This window comes from Calidris pugnax, unplaced genomic scaffold (genome assembly GCF_001431845.1).
Source record: "Calidris pugnax isolate Ruff unplaced genomic scaffold, ASM143184v1 scaffold15, whole genome shotgun sequence".
Classification (NCBI taxonomy): Eukaryota; Metazoa; Chordata; class Aves; order Charadriiformes; family Scolopacidae; genus Calidris; species Calidris pugnax.
The window spans coordinates 812,430-830,624 of NW_015090774.1; the positions used below are offsets into that span (position 1 = coordinate 812,430).

The 18,195-nt window shown below is 38.2% G+C and overlaps 1 protein-coding gene across 1 annotated transcript in view; it reads left to right on the plus strand.

The window, feature by feature from the left end:
* SH3RF1 (SH3 domain containing ring finger 1) overlaps positions 1-18,195 on the plus strand; it is a 91,657-nt gene that overhangs the window by 33,155 nt on the left and 40,307 nt on the right. The window lies entirely within an intron of this gene.

Sequence of the window (18,195 nt, forward strand, 5' to 3'; positions counted from 1 at the left end):
GCTGGCTAAATACTGAGTTGTTCCTAGTTTTTCTGACCTGCAGCAGGGGTGCTGAGGCTCCCTGGCACTGTGCAGGGTGGGGTTTGAAAGATACACAGGTTGTCTAATCTGAGCAGCCTGTCGGAAGCCCTTACACTCAGTGGTCACCCTGGCACACATTTCACAAATTGAGACTTGCTGTATTTTTGCGTGGTGAGTGAGTTACACGAGTTACACATTAAGATCAGAGACGTGTATTGTATCCCCTTTGTAGGGAAGCGAAGCAGTCACTGCTCAGGTAGCCCCAGGGCTGCTGTGGTCTGGATTTTGAGGGATTTTTTTTTGCGTCTGCCTATTACTGTCCTCTTCCCCTCTCAGCTAGGAGCTGGTTTTAGCGAGGCTGGGTTTGTAATTCCCTATCAAGGCAGATAATTTTGTTTAACAAAGCAAGTATAAGGTAACAAGAGATTTGTCAGTGGATGAAGTGGTGAGTGTGTGCTGGGGTAATCTGGAAGTACAGGTCTCTTCTTTCGCTAGACCATCGCCTCAGTTTGTGCATTGCTGAAGCTGTGGCTGTACTGTAATGGTTAGTTTGGTACCCTGCCTGAACGTTTGCTTCCTAGCAATTTTCCCTTTACTGGCTGATTGGTCTTTGTTCAATATGTTGAATATTAGCTAATGATAAGCTGCTACAGTCAATCCACTGAACCCAAGTGAAACAAGGAACTGGTTTTGTCCCTTTACTCCTTTGGCCAGGGGAGAGTAGAAGACCATCTAACGTGATTTCCCCAATTTGTGCATGTGTAACATTCTTGAAAGGCATTTCAACTTGAATTCTCTGGTTAAGAAGGTTGCTTATTTTCATTTGACTAAGCTTTAGGCCTGTACCAACACTGCAGTGACCTGTGATGGCTTTAATGTCCTCTGTGTTAACTGGTCCCACAGTATTTGGCGTCTGCTTATCACACTCGTGTCCCCTACCAGCCAGCTGGTGTCAAATTATACATGTCCTCAGAGAGCAGCCAGCAGCCACAGAGAACCAAGCAGAGGATGGCACTAACGTGGCACTCTGCCTCTTCTCCTGCCTGCTTGTTTTAATGCAGCTTGATAGAGAGGGGAGTGGAGCTGGCCAAGACCGCAGGGATTCCTTTTTGAATGAAACCAAGCTAAAAATTGCCTTTGGCTCCATAGCCGACGTGGAACATTTCATACAAATTGGATTTTTTTTCATAAAATCACGACTGGTTCTTGGAATTTTCGTCCACATTATTAAGATTTATATTCTAGCTCATGTTTAGAGCAGATGTTAATAACAATTATTGTTTAGAACAAGTTTCCAAAGTATGTGTGGCTTTTATTATTGTTGTCTTTAATATTTTTAAAGAAAATCAATGACATGCTTTTGAAATACATGCTGATTTGTAATGATGACAATGCTGATTTGTAAAATACAGTTCCTTCTGTTATGTTTTATGTTAAGCTCTTCTGTACAGTGTTCAAAGACTCATGTTGAATTTAAACAGAAGACTTCTGTGTATAGTTAATTTCAGGGGCAATGTTACAGATGTAGATAGAATTGCTAAGGAATATTTTTTTAATTGTTTCTTGTATTTAAATATCATTTAAAAGAGAAGCTTTCATCAGCTGCAAAGACAATTTAGGAAACCAAACTGCACTATGCTTTACACATCTGGATAAGCTCTTACTTGTTAGTGGTGTATTTGCAGAGGTCGTTCAAGTCAGCACTGAGTTTACCCACACAAAGCAATTTAAGTACATTCCTGGAAATGTCTTTTTTTTTTGTCTTTTTTTTTTTAAGCAAGGGAGAGGAGAGGCAATGTCTGACCTGTCAGAATATCTAAGTTAATTGGAAAAAGCTAACTGTCAAACCTTAGGATACTAAACTGTTGAGCAGTAGGAGCTCTGCAAAACCAAATAGGAACGTGTATTTGGCACTTCCAACTGAAAGTTTGGGAAGCACAAAAATAGTGTGATGCAAGGAGCACTGGAGACACCATCTTGCCAAGGTTGGCCATTTTTATGTAGAGCTAATTATTTGCATCTGGAAGTTTAAACTAAATATAAGCTGCTAATGTAGACTTAAAAACTGTAAGGAAATTAAATTTTAACACTTGAATAATGAGATAATAAGTTTGATTTCCTTTAGGCAATGTAATAAATTTGCAATGTATTTTGTCTGATGCATGGATGACAAATGAGGTTTGTGGAAGTCTGTGTGCACAACACAGCAGAAAGCTTAGAAGCAGCGTGGTGTCATGTTCATTTTTTCTGAAGGGTAGAATTTTGTTTGTATTGCAGGAAGATCTCACTAATACCTAACCAAGGTGGAGATACGTTATAAGGAAAGTGCCCTGATATGTACCATGAGAGACCTTTGTTGGGGTTCCAAAAAAACTGTAAATATAAAATGAAGACTTACATTAGAAATTACTAGTTTTATTCTATACAGACTTCATATATTCTTATTTTTTTTAACACTGTCAAGAATTTAGGGTAGATAATCAACATATTCAAAAAAGTTCTTCTGTTTGTTTGTATTTTATTTGATACTTTGGAAAAGAGCTGTAGTAGCAGTAGCCTTGCTTTTGCATCTTAAGCTGCTTTTAAATAGAAAAACCATGGCGTCTTTTTTTTTTTTTAATTGCATTTAGATTACTTCCTCAGTCTGCAAAGTTTGTGAGTTGAATCCAGGGAACTGAGAAAAGTAGTTTCACATGGAAAGTCTTACAATTTGAGTAAATAAGGATTGCTGTTACGATCATTATCACAGAAAGTTATTCCTTTGGCCTTTCCTTCCTAAATTATATAAAGACTGTTAAGGGATCCAGAGAAAACTTCAGTCAGGCCTATTAATAGCGAAGATTTGAGTTGCCTGTAGAGGAGACAAAGCATGCTTTGAGAGGTACGTGGCAGAATGTGGTTTGCTTCTTTCTGTCTTGTACTCCAGGTGTCATAAATAATGTTAAAGACTACTTAGTCTTTGTTACCAGCAACTCAAAGCATTCAGGATGGTAGGGGGAAGGGCTTCCAACCTCATGTTTAAAGAAAAGAAGAAAATCAAGCTTGGAGGTAACTGAAACTTTCAGATTTTCAGGCCTTTTTGGCCTTTTTTTCTGGAGAATCTTAAATTTATTTGTGAATATATTAGATGTGTATTTAAGTAACTGCGATGCCTAGAGATTTGAAATAAATACTAAGATCAGAAGACTGAAAGTCACAGAAACTGGAATAATGTGACCAAATTATGGAAGCACATGAAAATTGGCACAAGTGTAATTATTCACATGCCAGTTCTGTGTAAATATTGCAGAGCTGCAGGACTTGTGCTCGTGTGACTTGATCCTTCTTTGATATTGAGGAGATCTTACTTCGGTGCAGTGCAGTGCCAGTGAGGGGTAACCTTAACGTTACCATTCCGATTTGGCAAATCCTAGATTTCAAAATACCTTCTCAGAGTTTGCTTCCAATACAGAGAATACTGGAAATATATTTCTTTAACTGGAGTTAGCTGCAGATAGCTGTAAACAATAGCTTGTTGTATTGGAAGGATTTTTAATGCATTTAGGAATAGACCTTCACAGGCTTTCTGTATCGATTCTTGTGATCTGGCTTCTGTCTCCTCCAGGATTCCTAACTGATAAAAATGATGAAATAGGATCAGTGTGAGAAAAGCGCTTGAGGAAAGTTAGTCTATTGGGAAATGTGAGACCTTAAACAGTATTGGAAGGAAGAAGAGAGCAAAGAGAGATTATATGTAATTAGTGATCAGCTCTTTAAATGAACTTTTTTTAAAAGCTTAAGAAATAAAAGATTTACTCCTTAAGCACTCAATGTAATGTAAAGGAAGTGTCTCAAACTCGAATTCTTCAGTACAGTATTTTTATTCTGGAGATCTTACGCTGCTTGTATTAATATAATTTTAGTTTCTAAAAATATAGATAATATTTTACTTTACAGAATGTATTGAAACATATAAAATATGATTGAAGTATACTTTACTTGTCCAGGAATTCAATCAGTTTGGGCTGTCATAACGAAATTCAAGACTAAGTGTTGGGTGCTTAGAAAAATACTAAATTACATTCACTATAAGCAACCCCTCATGTGTCTGTACATGTTTTGTGGTACAAAAGGGCTACTTTTCCAAAGCTGGGGAAAAGAAATAAGCAAACAACCAATTTAGCAAAATATAAAAGGTGGCAGAAGGAAAGAATAGTAGTTAATACAAATTACAGCTTTATGTAATCAGAAGAGTGGTGGTAAATAATGGGCTAAAGTTACTGAGAGTTACACAGTACTTTAAGAAGCATCTAAATCTTTGTAGCATGGTAAGCCAGTGGAAACCTCCCAGTGGAAGAGATAAATTGTTCATCTGTCGATGTTTGCAGTTTAAGACTTGGTGCCTTTCTGGAAAAAGTGATTTTCTGCATCACAGGCTTAATGGGCTCTTTAGAAACAACCTTAAATGCAGGCTTTCATGGACAGACTTACAAGCCAGCTCTGTTGAAGGCAGCAAATTTTGGACAGAATGTTATACATCAGTATTTCTACACTATACTTTCCAAAACTGTGTCTGGGGTCACATCAAATCCTAAACCTTAGCCATCCTACAAAGAGAGAACAGGGTTGAGTGAATAAAGAGGAAAAATGGAACATCTACGAAACTTGACAGTATGGACAGTTAGGAGGAAACATGGGGATTTTATTGCTGTCTGGTCTGAATGACACAGGATTAATTTCTCTTTCAGTAATTTTACTTTTCAGTAGCGTCGCTTCTAATGCTTGGGAAAACTGCACTTTTAGAAGACTCTATGTCTGAATGTGTGAAAATATTTACTTTACAGACAGCTATGTTGTGTGAGTTTCAAGGTCTCAGTGTTTTCAAGCTTGCCAGGTGCAGGGGCAAGGAGGAGCCAGACCTTGACCCACGCTGGCCAACAGAGTTATTTCATACCATGAACATCACTTTCAACATAAATTAGAAAGTTTGCTGAGGAGTTTTTCACTTCTATGATGGCTGTGATCCTGAGAACTTCTTGCCCCAGTGCCAGACCCCGGAGCCCTTCCCTTCCTCCCAAAGCCATAGCGCTGGCAATGTCTGACATTTGCTGTCCACTGGTGGGAATGCACAGCTCCCTGCTGATAAAATCGGCTGAGTATAATCCTTGTATATTTTACATTGGTATCAGGATCAGTATTGGTTCTTTAGTATTTATTTAGTCCTATTCTATTAAATCTGTTTATATTTCAGCCCTGAGGTTTCCTTGCTTTTTTCCCCGATTCTCCTTCCTGGGTGCGGAGAGGTCACTGGGTGATAGAATAATTGTCGAAACGACAATAAATTGTTGTGGGTTCTTCAAACCATAGCAGTTGCTTACGAGATAATTTGTTTGGAGCTTTGAGCTCAAGTCAGTGGGTGGAAAAGTGTTTACCTTGCAGGAAAGTTGAATGTATGTGACAATGGCATGTATATTGGCCTAATATCAACTTTGTAGTACCACATGCAAGTTTTGTACCTACATTCAGGGCTTTTTATTCAGGACAATTTCTGTGTCAGCACCAATTCACTCAAATGTGCTGAGTGGAACAATTGCAGAGCTGAGGGCCGTGTTAGTGCAGATGTGATTTGCAGGGGTTTTAATGCACATTTGTGTTTCTGTTAAGAGTGATCAGTTTGATTCTATGTAAGGTAATCTCATACAAGAGCTCAGAAATACCAGCTCCATTAGTGCTGGGCCTTAAGGTGCAGGCTCTCCTACTAAGGTGACAAAAAGTGGTGGAGTTTCAGTTTATTTGAGTATCCTGCTCGAGGAGTTGTCTTCCATCAGGCCTTGCTGGAATCTGAATCAGAGAACTCTGAAGCAGCATGACTGAATTCTGCTTTCCAAATATATCTCAACCAGTTTAGTAGCGTGAATAGTTAAAGAGAGAGAATTAAAGAGCTGTCAGCCTTTCATTAGCCTATCTGATTCTTAACTCTTGGCTCCAAAGCAGTGCTTTCCCATAATAATGCATTACGATTGAACCACGTAATTAAAATACTTTTTATCTAAATGAGAAAGTTGTACTTCTTGTAAGTTGTTCTTGAGAATTTATTTGTGGAATGTAATTATTCTGTGCATTCCCTGTTAATGTAAGTAGGTGGTTATTAATTTGCTTACCATGGAGTATCAAAGGCAGGAGGTCCTTATGCAGTAGGAGCTCACAGGCTCCTTGAAGTTTTAGACGTTAAAATTGCTCAAGGAGTGCATGGTCTCAGCCCCATGGAAGAGCTTACTATCTCCTACAAAAGAGTTTCTAATACCTACTCCCTTCTTGTTATTAGTGATTTAATCTGAGCAGTTTTACTATCCTTAGGAGGCAGGTTTTGGGAAAAATCTGTCTGGATATCATGGAATTAACTTTCATGGAATAAACTTCTAGTGAGATTAACCTCGCTGGAACGAGATCTGTTTTAATTATTTCAAAGAAAACATTGAGATCATGGCATGTATCACATTTTACAACCAGAGAACTAAAAACTTCTTTAGGTTGGAAAGCTTTGGCTATATCTATATTAGCAAGTAGTCTGCAGTGGGAATGGATCCATAGAAGAAAAACGGTGGGTGCTGAGAACTTAGTGGCCACAGCCTGTATTTTTTCAGAGGTGATACTTTGAGCGGACTCTACTTTGATTCCAGGGAATGCAGGAACAGTAAATCACTGTTGGAGCACATCTTCTATTTTAGTTTCATCAAAAAGTAGCGCGGTTCATATACTTTAAGACTGCTCCAAAATGAAAAAAGAGATGTGCGAGAATATACTACTTATTAAACTTCATCATACATATAGAAACTTCATTAAAATCATTATATATAGAAGTATATATTTTCATTTATGGCATGAACACATAAATGAAATCTATGAGCAGATCTGAGACAGTTAATAGTATAAAGTATAAATAACCCCCTTTGTTAGGGAAGGAAAATGGTCATTTTCATTGAACTGGATAAAAACAAATAGATTGTTTCTTTTGTGTTTATATCATAGACAAATGGACAAAAAAATTACCTTCCTTTTCCAAATACTTGAGAGTAAAAAAAAAAACAACCAACCTTGTATAAACTTGTTTTACATAGATACTGGTAAATTTTTCATAGAGACTGGTAAATTGCAGTGTAAGACCAAGAGATGCTCAGATGTTGTTTTACAAAGTTCTCATAACATTTGGAGAGACAAAGGGCTTTTAGGAAAACTCATATGACAACAGGGTAGAATTGCTATTAAATTGTTGTTTGAAGTAGAAAGGATGTGTACTTTGAAATAGAGGACTACTTTCAAGAAGCATCTTTATGCATCTAATACTCAAAGCTTACCATTTTGAGGCTGTGTCTACCGAATACAGAAGAGATGGGGGAAGATTTCCTGATGAAATCATCTGTAAAAGGGAGATTTAATCTGTTACGACAGCATAATAATGATAACTTGTTACTTTCAAATTTCTTCCTCTGCCTGCAGTGAATGAGAACACAGTTGCTGAAAGACTATTCACTGAAGTAGTTAGAATGCTTCTAGTTTCTGTGGCACAGTAAAATCTGTTTGGTTTGTCATAACCAACTAATAATAAAATGTCACCTGTGTAGGTGGACTAGAGGAGCAGAACTGCTGTAAGCAAGCCCAAACCAACTAGACCTCCCTGGACCCAACTTCTGGTAGTTTTTCTGTGGCGAAATACTGAGAGGTGAACAGGTTATCCTTTCAATCTAAGTTTCTCATTGCCTAGCATTTCGAGCCCTTGGTCACCTGTCAGACTTAAGAATGGTAAAACCCAAACCTCTTGGACAAACAAGTGCATTTGAAAGCAAAATGGAAAATCCTTTCCTGTCTATCTTGAAATATCTAGTTCTGCTTTGCGGACTCCTTATGCAACTCTCCCTGCTTCTGACGGTGGAATTACAATAATGAGAGATTTTGCTGTGTTTTGAGCTGATAGTTTTTGTAAAAGTTAAGCAGTCCTGTACAATGAAGAACCGTCTAGAGCTGGGCAAATTGGGAGAAAACTTGGCAAAGATCTGCCAGAGTTTGAAACCTTGCTTAAGAACTAACTAGCTCCCACCTAAAAGCAGTGCCAATTTCTAATGGGATGTGGGACTAATTAACATAAAGAGGTGGAATATGGTTTTCTGCACTGCTTTACAGAGCCATAGTCACATACTGCTGGAAATTTGCCTGCTGGTTAAGGAGCAGAGTAACGTTAGGCCTCGGGAGAGCCCCTTCATCTTCAGGGCAGGGACAGCCAGAGGTGGGGGCCGTGGGGTGGGCTTGCAGGAGGGCCAGGCCGGCCGAGTGGGGAGCTCCTCACTGAGCTCCCTCACAGAAAGGAAGCGAAGGGGAGGTGGGAGTGGGGGTGGATGACACCGGAGGAATTCAGAAACACTGAGCTTGTAGGTATGGGACTAAGAAAGGCAAAGCTCAGGCAGAACGGAGGCTGAGGAGGTTATGGAGGCTGATAGGAAGGGCTTGCAAAGGTAGAGCCAGATGATGCCAGATATGGCTAGGAAATGTCTAGGTCCCCATTCAGACCCGATAAACTCAAGATGTGGTTCAGTTTTGTTTTCTAGACTAATACTTCTATGCTAAAATGCATTTATTTGAGCAATGTGCAGCGTAGTGCTCTCAGTAGGCATTATGGGTTCAGGCCTGTTTGAGCAGTGCTACACTGAGCAGAAGGCTCATTTGCGCCAGGCTGTTTGTCTACTTTTACAGTCTGGCTGAAATAACCAGGAGGTGCAAACTCCAGCTTGTCACTGCATAAGAGATAAATGTTAACGTAGCATTCTTCTGGCTCACTCAGCTCTTTTGTTATAATAAAGAGCATACCGGAACATTCATCTTGCAAAAAAAATGTGTAATTTCAGCTAGGATTAGTTGCCTTTTCAAAAGCCCAACCAGCTGCTTCAAGTAGAGTACCATAAAAATGTTTTGGAAAAAAATAGATATTCCAGGAAGTTGTGAGGCATGAAAAATTTAAAGGATAAGTAAAAATAAATAGCAAAAGAAGTTTGTAATTTACTCCGTGCATGCAGTGGACGTATATTTGTGTACACTATAGTGACAGCTAAAATTAGCACCTTTTTCCCAGTAGGTTAGGAGCTGTTTGAAGTCAGGATATTAACAGAATTAAAGTGATTCCAAAAGAATTTCAAGGGACTGAGGGGGTTTCAGGAGAGGGAGAACACGGTACTAGTCTCACATCAAGCTTAGCGAAAGTCCCTCCAGATCCTGGAGGTTGCAGGGAATACCTGAGAAGGATGTGTGACAGTGATGTTGTCTTCAACCAGAAGGTTGAACAAGTACCTGAGCATTTACAAAATAGTTGAAGTGGCAGAAAAATAAACCGAAAACCACTTTCTCAGCAGGTAGTGGAATGTCAGATGCTATTTGAGATACTTAAATTCAGATAGGAGAGCTGTGTGTGGTTACTCTCTTTTTTAATATAATTGACAGGGTTGTTTAATTTTAGCCCTTGCACTGTTTTGGCGGGGAATACATTAACACTTGATCATAATGTAAAGCCAAGCATGCTCAGATAAAAAGTCATGCCTGTCAACCTTGATAGGTTTTCATCAAAAAATGCAGCAACCTCTTCATTTGCAACTCTGTGTTTTCACATTGCTCAATTTTTGGCAGCAAAGTATTTGAGAGATTAAAGGAACATTTCTTCATGCTGATCTCACCAGGAGTAATCTTACCAAGCCACTCCCTTGTTCAGAGTCATTTGCTGGCTTTGCTCCTTCTGTATCGTGTTCAAACTCCTCACCTTCAAAGCACAGTAAGAGTTTGCTCTTGGCAATCTCATTTCTCATTTATTCTTTTCAATTTTTTTCAATCTGTCTTCTCACCTGGAATTCCCTCTCCTTTTCTCAGTGCAGCAAGTAAACATATTCATTTTCACATCACAGTGAGGGAAGCTTGTTTATGTTCATTTTCAAAGTGTAAGAACCTTTAGAACAATACAGAGCGTTACTCTTAAATTTTTATGTTGTTGATAAAACCCTCTGGAGCTTTTGATACTTGTTAAAATATCAGCTCCCTGAAGTAAGGACAGGGCCTCTTGTGTTCCAGTGCTTTGTTGATAAACCAAACGTGCCAATCTTTTGCACTAAGTAGATTAACTTTTTTTTGAAGTAAGCAAGCAGAATGTGTTTTGTAAAGTGATTTGTAAAGTGGTGTTATAAAAGTGCAGATTTGTGAGAGAATTTTAAATGTGGACAGTAAAATAGATCTACTTTTCCAATATTGATGGCTTATGTTTAATGGAAAAATGAAAGAGAAGATATGTATCCTGATTAGCCATATTAAGGCTGGTAGATGACATAGGTATTTCTATTTGTTTCTTACTTTTCTTTCTCCAGCCTAGCACAACCATGTGTACTACATTCATAATGGGATCTTCTCTAGGTGTTAGCAGCACTCCGTGGGGTTGTGTAGACTCCCTTGTATTCCTAATGCAGTGAGGTTTTGTGTTAATGTATTTAGAAAATAAAAAATAATAGAGACTGTATTAAACAAAGAAGGGAGTTTCATTAACATTGCAGGATTCTCTTGTTTTTGGAGATTGCTGTTGACTGTGCTCCTCTGTCTTCATCAACTACTGCATATGCTGCAGAAATTCTCATGGGCTGTCACCTAAAATGTACTGGCATACTAGCTGGAGAAATTACTGCAAGATCTTTCGTGAATATTTTGTTGGATTGATACTTTTTTTTTTCATCCTCATGACTGATAAAAGTTGCAATTGCAGTATTTATGCTTTGTTTCTTTATGGAAGGATATGCAGAGGCCGGTGACATCTCTTGCTGCCTCCATTAAGCCAATGGGAAAGAAGAATATTCTGGGTTTACATGAAAATTTCTATTTAATCTGGGCTTTGAGCCCAGAATGGCACACATCTTGCTTGGGAATTTATTATTTGGCTCTTTAAGCAATTGCATATATGGCTTTTGACAAGGAGAGTTACTTCCTGATAACTGTATGAGAAGGTTAAGCAATAATTTAGACAGCAGCAAAAGGATGCCAAAGATGTGCAATTTCTAGTTTCTGTGGAAACCAAAGTGAAGAGTGAACAAGGAAGGCTACACAGTAGCCTGGTAAGAATGAATTCAGGGAAGGAATTTAACACTCAGGTATGGTCTGTATTTTGGTAGTTTTCAGAGGGCTTTTTTTGCCTCTTCTGTCATTACTGTGTTGTTATGTGAACAAAAAAATCACAAACAAGCAAGAAAAGCAAGTGATATTTAAGAATCAGTATTGGCACAGGAAAGTTGTCACACTTAATAACAGATTTTGGATGGAGTGCTAATAGTTACAAAAGGCATTTACTGGGTGGCTAGGAAAAATGAGGCTTCCTGCTAAACACAGAAGTACTAAAAAAAACCCCAGTCTTTGCTTTATGGTGATGACAAAAAGTCAATTTTCTCAAGCTGGCTAGAAAAATAAAAGTGCAGCAGTGGATCAGTAATCTGCATTTATTTTCCATTTTCCAAACTGCTCTTTAAAAAGGTAAAGTTAATGAACTTATGCTGCATATGAAGTTGTTGTGCTTAAAGAGATTAGGAGCTCCATACTGCTGAACAATGGCACTGGGACAAGAAAAATTAACAGTTTTATGGAGACATCAAATACCAGTGCGTTGTAAGATACCAAGAGAAAACCAATGGGGACAGTAGCATTTTCAGGCTGACCAGAGAGCTTGGTATATCGGTTCATAAGAGCAAATCTTTAAAGCAAATCCTTGTTTTTTGGAAAGAACCATTTTATATAGACATCTTAGCTATACATAATGCACACTGAAAAGTTTTGTTTAGATTCTTATAAGGATCTGTTTTTTTCAAAGCAAAATTGTTTTGCAGTAAACAATTAATCAAAAGGTTTTTAAAGACTTGGAATGAAATTATTTGATATGCATTGGCTTTTCTTTTAGAAATCAATGGGAATAGAGACCCAGATTCTTTTCTGCATCTTGATAGTCATCTTCTCGGTTTTACCTGTGCAGAGCAGTCTCCTCACACTTCTTTTTTTTTTTTTCTTTTTTTTTTTCCCCTGCACATGGAAAGAAGCAATCTTTAACCTTTCAAGTGCGTACAGTTAAAATATTTTGGGGACATGCAGTGTGCAGGATGTAATTATTTTCTTCTCTCAGTTTTTCCTATATTTCACTTACTTGTTTGGTTATTTTGAGAGCTCAGTGGGAAGTGTTCAGAATTTTCTTTACTTAGCAAACCTTGGAAAAGTAAGTAGCTGAGAACTTTGCATTTTGGATAGGCAAAGGAAAGAAGTGGGCATTCTGAAGACACTCATTTTTTTCATTTGAAAAAAAGTTTTAAAAAACACAGGTATTGCACAGAAAGGGACTGGGCTAGGTGCCTTTGGAAGGCTTTGTAAATGTCCCTTTCTAACCTTCCATATTATTAGTCTGATTGGTTAGGCCTTGAGGCAAGGTTTTTAAATTCCTTTCATTCTCTTGTATTCCAGCTTTTAATTTCAAAACAACTCTGTGGGAGAGAGTTGCTCAAATTAAACAACCTTATATTTATTTCTTGACATCAGACAAGAAAAAATTCCAAAATGTTTTCTTCTAAAAGCTATAAAGACAGAGGAAGCAGAAAGGACTTTCATAAACTGGCTACTTGAAATAGGTCATTGATAGCTTACCTTAAAAAAACACATAAAATTGTTTACATAAGGAGAGGAGCTACCCTTCTGTTAAAAAAATATAGGGTTTCTCTGAGGCTGTGGTATGAAGTTCTTCTGCAAGTTACCAAGAGCAAAGTTACCTGATAAAGTCCTTAAAAGATTCAGGCAAAGGGCTGTAGGAGCACTTGGCATTTCAACCTGAGCTAGATGGCTGAAACCTGGAAATTAATAAAGAGTATTCTGGTATGTCATACACTACTACATCTAGAGCTAGCACTGGTGTTAGTTACCATGTATAAGCATTAGAGAAAATTCACTGTACTCTGTAATTGTTAACCATATTCTGTAATAGCTAGTAGCAGAGAAACCTTGCAGGTCTATTAAATAAATTTTAACTTGATGTCAAATTAAATAATTTTTTCGAATATCATCCCATTTCTTCATTTATCAAGAACCTACATTTTTTATTGATTGCAGTTCTTCAGCTCTTCAAAAATTGTAACAAATGTGTTGGCTTGATTGTGTTTTTTTTATCCTGTTTGCATCCTGTTTTTTCCTAAAATAATATTTATTCAAAATGATTATTGTTATGTAGGTCACTGTTAAGTTACATACAGTTGAATTTCAGCCTAGTCTTTAATCAGTGTAACCTGGCTAGATAGTTTCCTCTTGCTGCACAGCTTCTCCTACTTCTGTTGAAATCAAAAGCTGTACCAAGCTTCAACTAACCATATTTGAATATGGCGTTTCAAAACAAATGCAATTTTTTAACTGTTTCATGTCAAGTGTGTGGTTATTTATTTTGTGTGCTCAGAACAATGAGATTTAGTACAACTATATCATTAGAACCTAGTAGAAGTGTGTATACTTACCAACATTAACATTACTCACTTCCTTAATCTAGTGAATTGTCACATAAAAAATACTGTGTCACTGTATTCAGTAGAGCAATAGTCATTCATATCAGATGATACCAAAGGTTTGGGTTTATAGTTATTACAGCATACTGGCAACCTGATACAGCCTCCTGACATAAAAATACCTTACATTTTTATCATTCAGATAGCAGGAATCTCAGAGTCACTAGAAATCATTTTGTTTGCGCTGATGACCTCTGCAGTCTTTCAAGATAGTTCTGATGGTAGAAGTATGTAAAATTGATTCCACTAACAATTTAGTGTCAGATGCAGATTAATAACGGTTGAGTTAGCCTTTCTTTGAGCAAATGTGACCTCGTTTGTATTGTTCCTTACATGAGAAAAATACATGCAGGGAGCCAGCTTTTAACATTCTTCTTGGATTATGGAGACACTTTGTGTTCTGGAACCTGAAAAGAAATGGGGAGACTTAGTTTCAAATGTTATTGCCTCTTGGTTAGTGTGTTCTGCAAAACTGAGTATGTATTTTGTTCAAGTGACAGCAGGGTACCTATAGCTTAACATAGGGAGCATGTTTCCTTCCTTTAGAAGGAAATCCTACTGAAGAAAACACATCTTTTAATATAAGCATTTTAAGAACGTCTTCAGTGAAGTATTCTTACAAGCTCTGTATCTCAAAATATGTGAAAATTTAAATGCAGTTACACAAAGAACAAAGGAAACTGAAACAAAGAAAATGGAACTAGACAGATCAGATGGCTTTAAGACCTGAAAACAGGTATTGGAGCCAGCAAGATACAAGAAACATGAAAAAACTATGGGTGCAAATTGGGATGTTCTTGCATGAAGGACTGGACAGCTTGGTAAAAGGCCAAAGAAGGGAAGAAAGCACAAGTATACACACTAAAAAATGTAATAAAAAGGATCCAATTGAAAGATTTGAGTCAAGAAGTCAACAGTGTGAAAGAAAGGACTAGAAGATTAAGCAATATTGTCATTCAAATGTTTTGAATGACTAGGAGTCTGAAGAGGAAATCTTGGATATACCTGTATCTGGTGGAGAATATACACATAAAGAACTCACTCAACCCAAATCTGCTTTGCAAACAAGTTGGCTGCAGCAGATTAACAAGCTCCATGCCTTCTGTAGTGGCAACTTTTATTGGCAACCAAGTATGTCTTCTAATACTGGTTCTTTGGGGGACAAAAAATGTTAGACTCATAAAAGCACCTCAGTACCACTAGACTTAATGTTCTTAAAATTGCTGTGTAATTGGAGATTTGTTGTAATAGTTTCTCATCTTGTCCTGGTTATTAATGCGACTGTTGCTTTGATTTCAGAACTGCACGGAAAGCACCTAAAAAGGTAGATGAAGAAAAATTATTTTTCTGTCTTTACTTTCAAGAAAAGTGCAAATAACAGATGCTTATTAAAGATCCTATTATAACATGGGTCCAAATGACCGTAACTTCCAGTTTTAGACTTTGCATAAGGAAAGGCAGAAGCTCCTGAGGAAAGCTAGGCATAAAAACTGCTGCTGAGGTGTCGGAGCAGGCCAGCTTCTTTGGAGGCAGATCATGCTTTGGTTGCGCACGACGATAGTTTCCAGAAATCTTTTTTGTCTGACCTACGACTAACATAAACAACACTTCTGGAAAAAGATTAATTCCTAGCCTGTGAAGACACTCAGTGTCTAGGAACCTCAAACAGGTGAAAACTGCATAGATGTTCCAGGTAAATTTGACTGGTTTGCAGGGAAACCCAGGCCACGTCCCAGTCTTGCAGCCAGAGAAGAGGGAATGCCTTGCTTGCTTGGAAAAGTGACAACCAGCAGCACCGCAGCCGGGGGAGGCTTGGAAGGAAACGGAGCTGCGGATGACCCAGTATCTGTTCCATTCCTTTCCTTGGGAGGGGATTTACTATTTTTGCTACTTTAGCTTATGCTGGGTCTCCAAGTGCAGTAAGTTATACAATGACTGCTGTTTTATGCCAGTGTAAGCATATTTATATTTGGGCTCCTGCCACAGAAACTCCTTTTTCAAAGGAAATCAGATCTCGTGTTTCTGTGCAGGCATAAGTTTCTCTTGGCTTAAGCTCATGAAAAGTACATACAGTTGCATATTGTCCGTTACAAAGTAAGAGCTGAGTTCGAAGTAAGGTGTCTGAAGACAAAGTATAAATCCAAAAAGGAAAATGGTGAGCTGGTTCTGTAGGTTTCTAAGACAAAATATCTGGGTTTGGAGAAGAAATCTGAGGGACCCGAGCCTCATATATATGCATGCATATTCATTTTTTAATATTATTGTTGTTTGTTTTGATGTCACCATATATTATTAATTTTATTTTCTTTAAAGGACCCTTGCATGTGACAGGTATGTATATCCATGCCTTAGCTAAAAATGAATTTAGCCAGTTTGTGTATTAGCAGTAGCATTAGTTCAACTATTTTTGCATGAGGATTTTGCATACGGACTGATGAAATAATTCTAAGAAACTTATTTGTGTGGAGTCTTTCTGGGTTTTATATTTTAATTTCCTTGAATGTTTTTTGTCTGAGGGATTTTTTTGTTGTTGTTGCTTTCTCAAAGAGCTGGCAGAGTAAACGGCAGCTGTAAACCTAAGGGCAGGCTGCAAAGTTTTTCTTCCAAAGCCTTTCTTTCATGTTTAGCCAAGTGAGAGACACGGAGTGAAATGTAAACTCCGGCTCGGCGTACCCACATGGCCTTCTCTCCCGGTGAGCGGCTGGAGGGGCAGGAGGGGGGCCAAAGCCGCCCAGGGCTGCTCCCCGCCATGGCTGGGAAGGCACTGGCCGTGAGTTGCTGCTCCCAGGTTGTGAGGAGGAGGAGGAGGAATGTGAAGACAGTGCTCAAGGGCCCTTGGTACCATACCCCTGAGAATGGCGCTGCCCATCGCACCCGCTCCTCCTCCCTTCACCCCCCCTGGGACAGAAGGAGAAGGCGTTTGCGTTACTTCTTTTCTGAGCGGTTTAACCGTTTCTCTGTAATCCCTGGCAGCCTGACTCAGGGCTAAGTGTGCCTTTTGTTCTGTTGGACATTACGGACTGGAACCGTTTTTATTTAATGTGGGAAACAAGCTTTGTAGAAACTCAACCTGTACACTGGGAAAGGAACTTCCTATAAAATACAAACACGTGTTTGTGCGTTTGAGTGAAGGTTTGTTCGTGGGAGGCTTTGTGATAAACTGCATTGATGCAATATCGAGTTCTAACAATTAAATGATGACTAATTGATGAGTTTGATCTCTTGGACATTATCTGCTGTGCTGGCACTCCTGGTTTGTTTTGCTTTTATTTGTTTTGCTTTTGTTTGTTTTTGAAAAGAGATTTTTTCCAACTGTATTTTATACACACAGCTAATCTTAAAGCTCTTCAGTGACTCCTGGGAGAACTCCAGCTGTTCCCTCCAGTGCAAGAGGGATGTCTTCTTGTAGCCATAATTGCTTGTGGCCCTTTTTCTACCACGTAATTCTTTGGCTCGTAATCACTAAGAGGCTGTAATTTTTTTTGGTTGGTTTGTTTGTTATTGGGATGGAAATGGATAAGCAAGCAGTGTTCCCTCTCTTGTGTAAAGGTGTCATTCTTTTTGCTTCCAACCTGCTCTCTCCCTCCCAGTTCTCACCAACTGCTTCCTTCGTTCTGCCCGTTTACTCTGCAGAGAGTAATAGGACACATAGGACTAAAAACCACATACATACAGTATTTTTTAATTCTTCTATTGTGTCCGTGAGCATCCCCTTCAATCAGTTCGGGCCCACAAATTCTCTAGTTGATGTCTTAGTCTTTTTCCCTCTCCTGATTTATACAGAGTATGCCAGTGATGATTACATTCTGCATTGATGCAGTTAAGTTTGATTGTGAAGAAAAATATTATGTGCTTCAGTCTGAAGATCATCAGTTTTTGTGAACAATTGCATGGCTTCTGTTATGTAATAATTGTAGTGAACTGTGATTTTCCTGTATTCTTATGTAAATCATACTCATCTGTACCGGTGCATATGCATATACTTTTCCTTTGGCTGTTTGGTATAGAGGGAAAATTATTAAGTTAATCTTTAAGATATTATTTATCCATTCATGAAATTGTTAATCTGCTTATAAAATCATACACAAAAATTAAAGATGTCCAAACAAATTGGATTACATTGGAAACCAAAATTTTAAGTGTTAAATGTGAAACAAATTATTAGGCAGTCAGTCTTCTGACTCAAAGTGATAATTCTTTCTGACAGTTTCCTTGCATTGCGTGTGTACCACTTGAGATATTGCAAGTACCACTCCAATTTACAGTCTGAACTGGTAGAAGACTTGAGAAGAGAGACAGACCATGGGGCAGATGTAGTGAATAATATCACCAATATTGAATTGCATTAAAATTTGCCTTTTCTTTAAAGGATAGCATTAAAGATGTGAAATACTATGTTCTAGTTGACTATAAATTATGCCTTTGCTATGGAAAGACTGTCATAGTAATGCAGGTTACTGCTGTTTGCATCATTAAGGGGCTGAGCTCCTCTCTAGTTGGAGAGAAAAGAGAGTTTTGATGGCAGTAGCCCTAATACTAGAGTTGTAGGGTTTTATGGCTCACTCTTGCAAAATGCAGAGACACAGACTGAGCAGTTAAT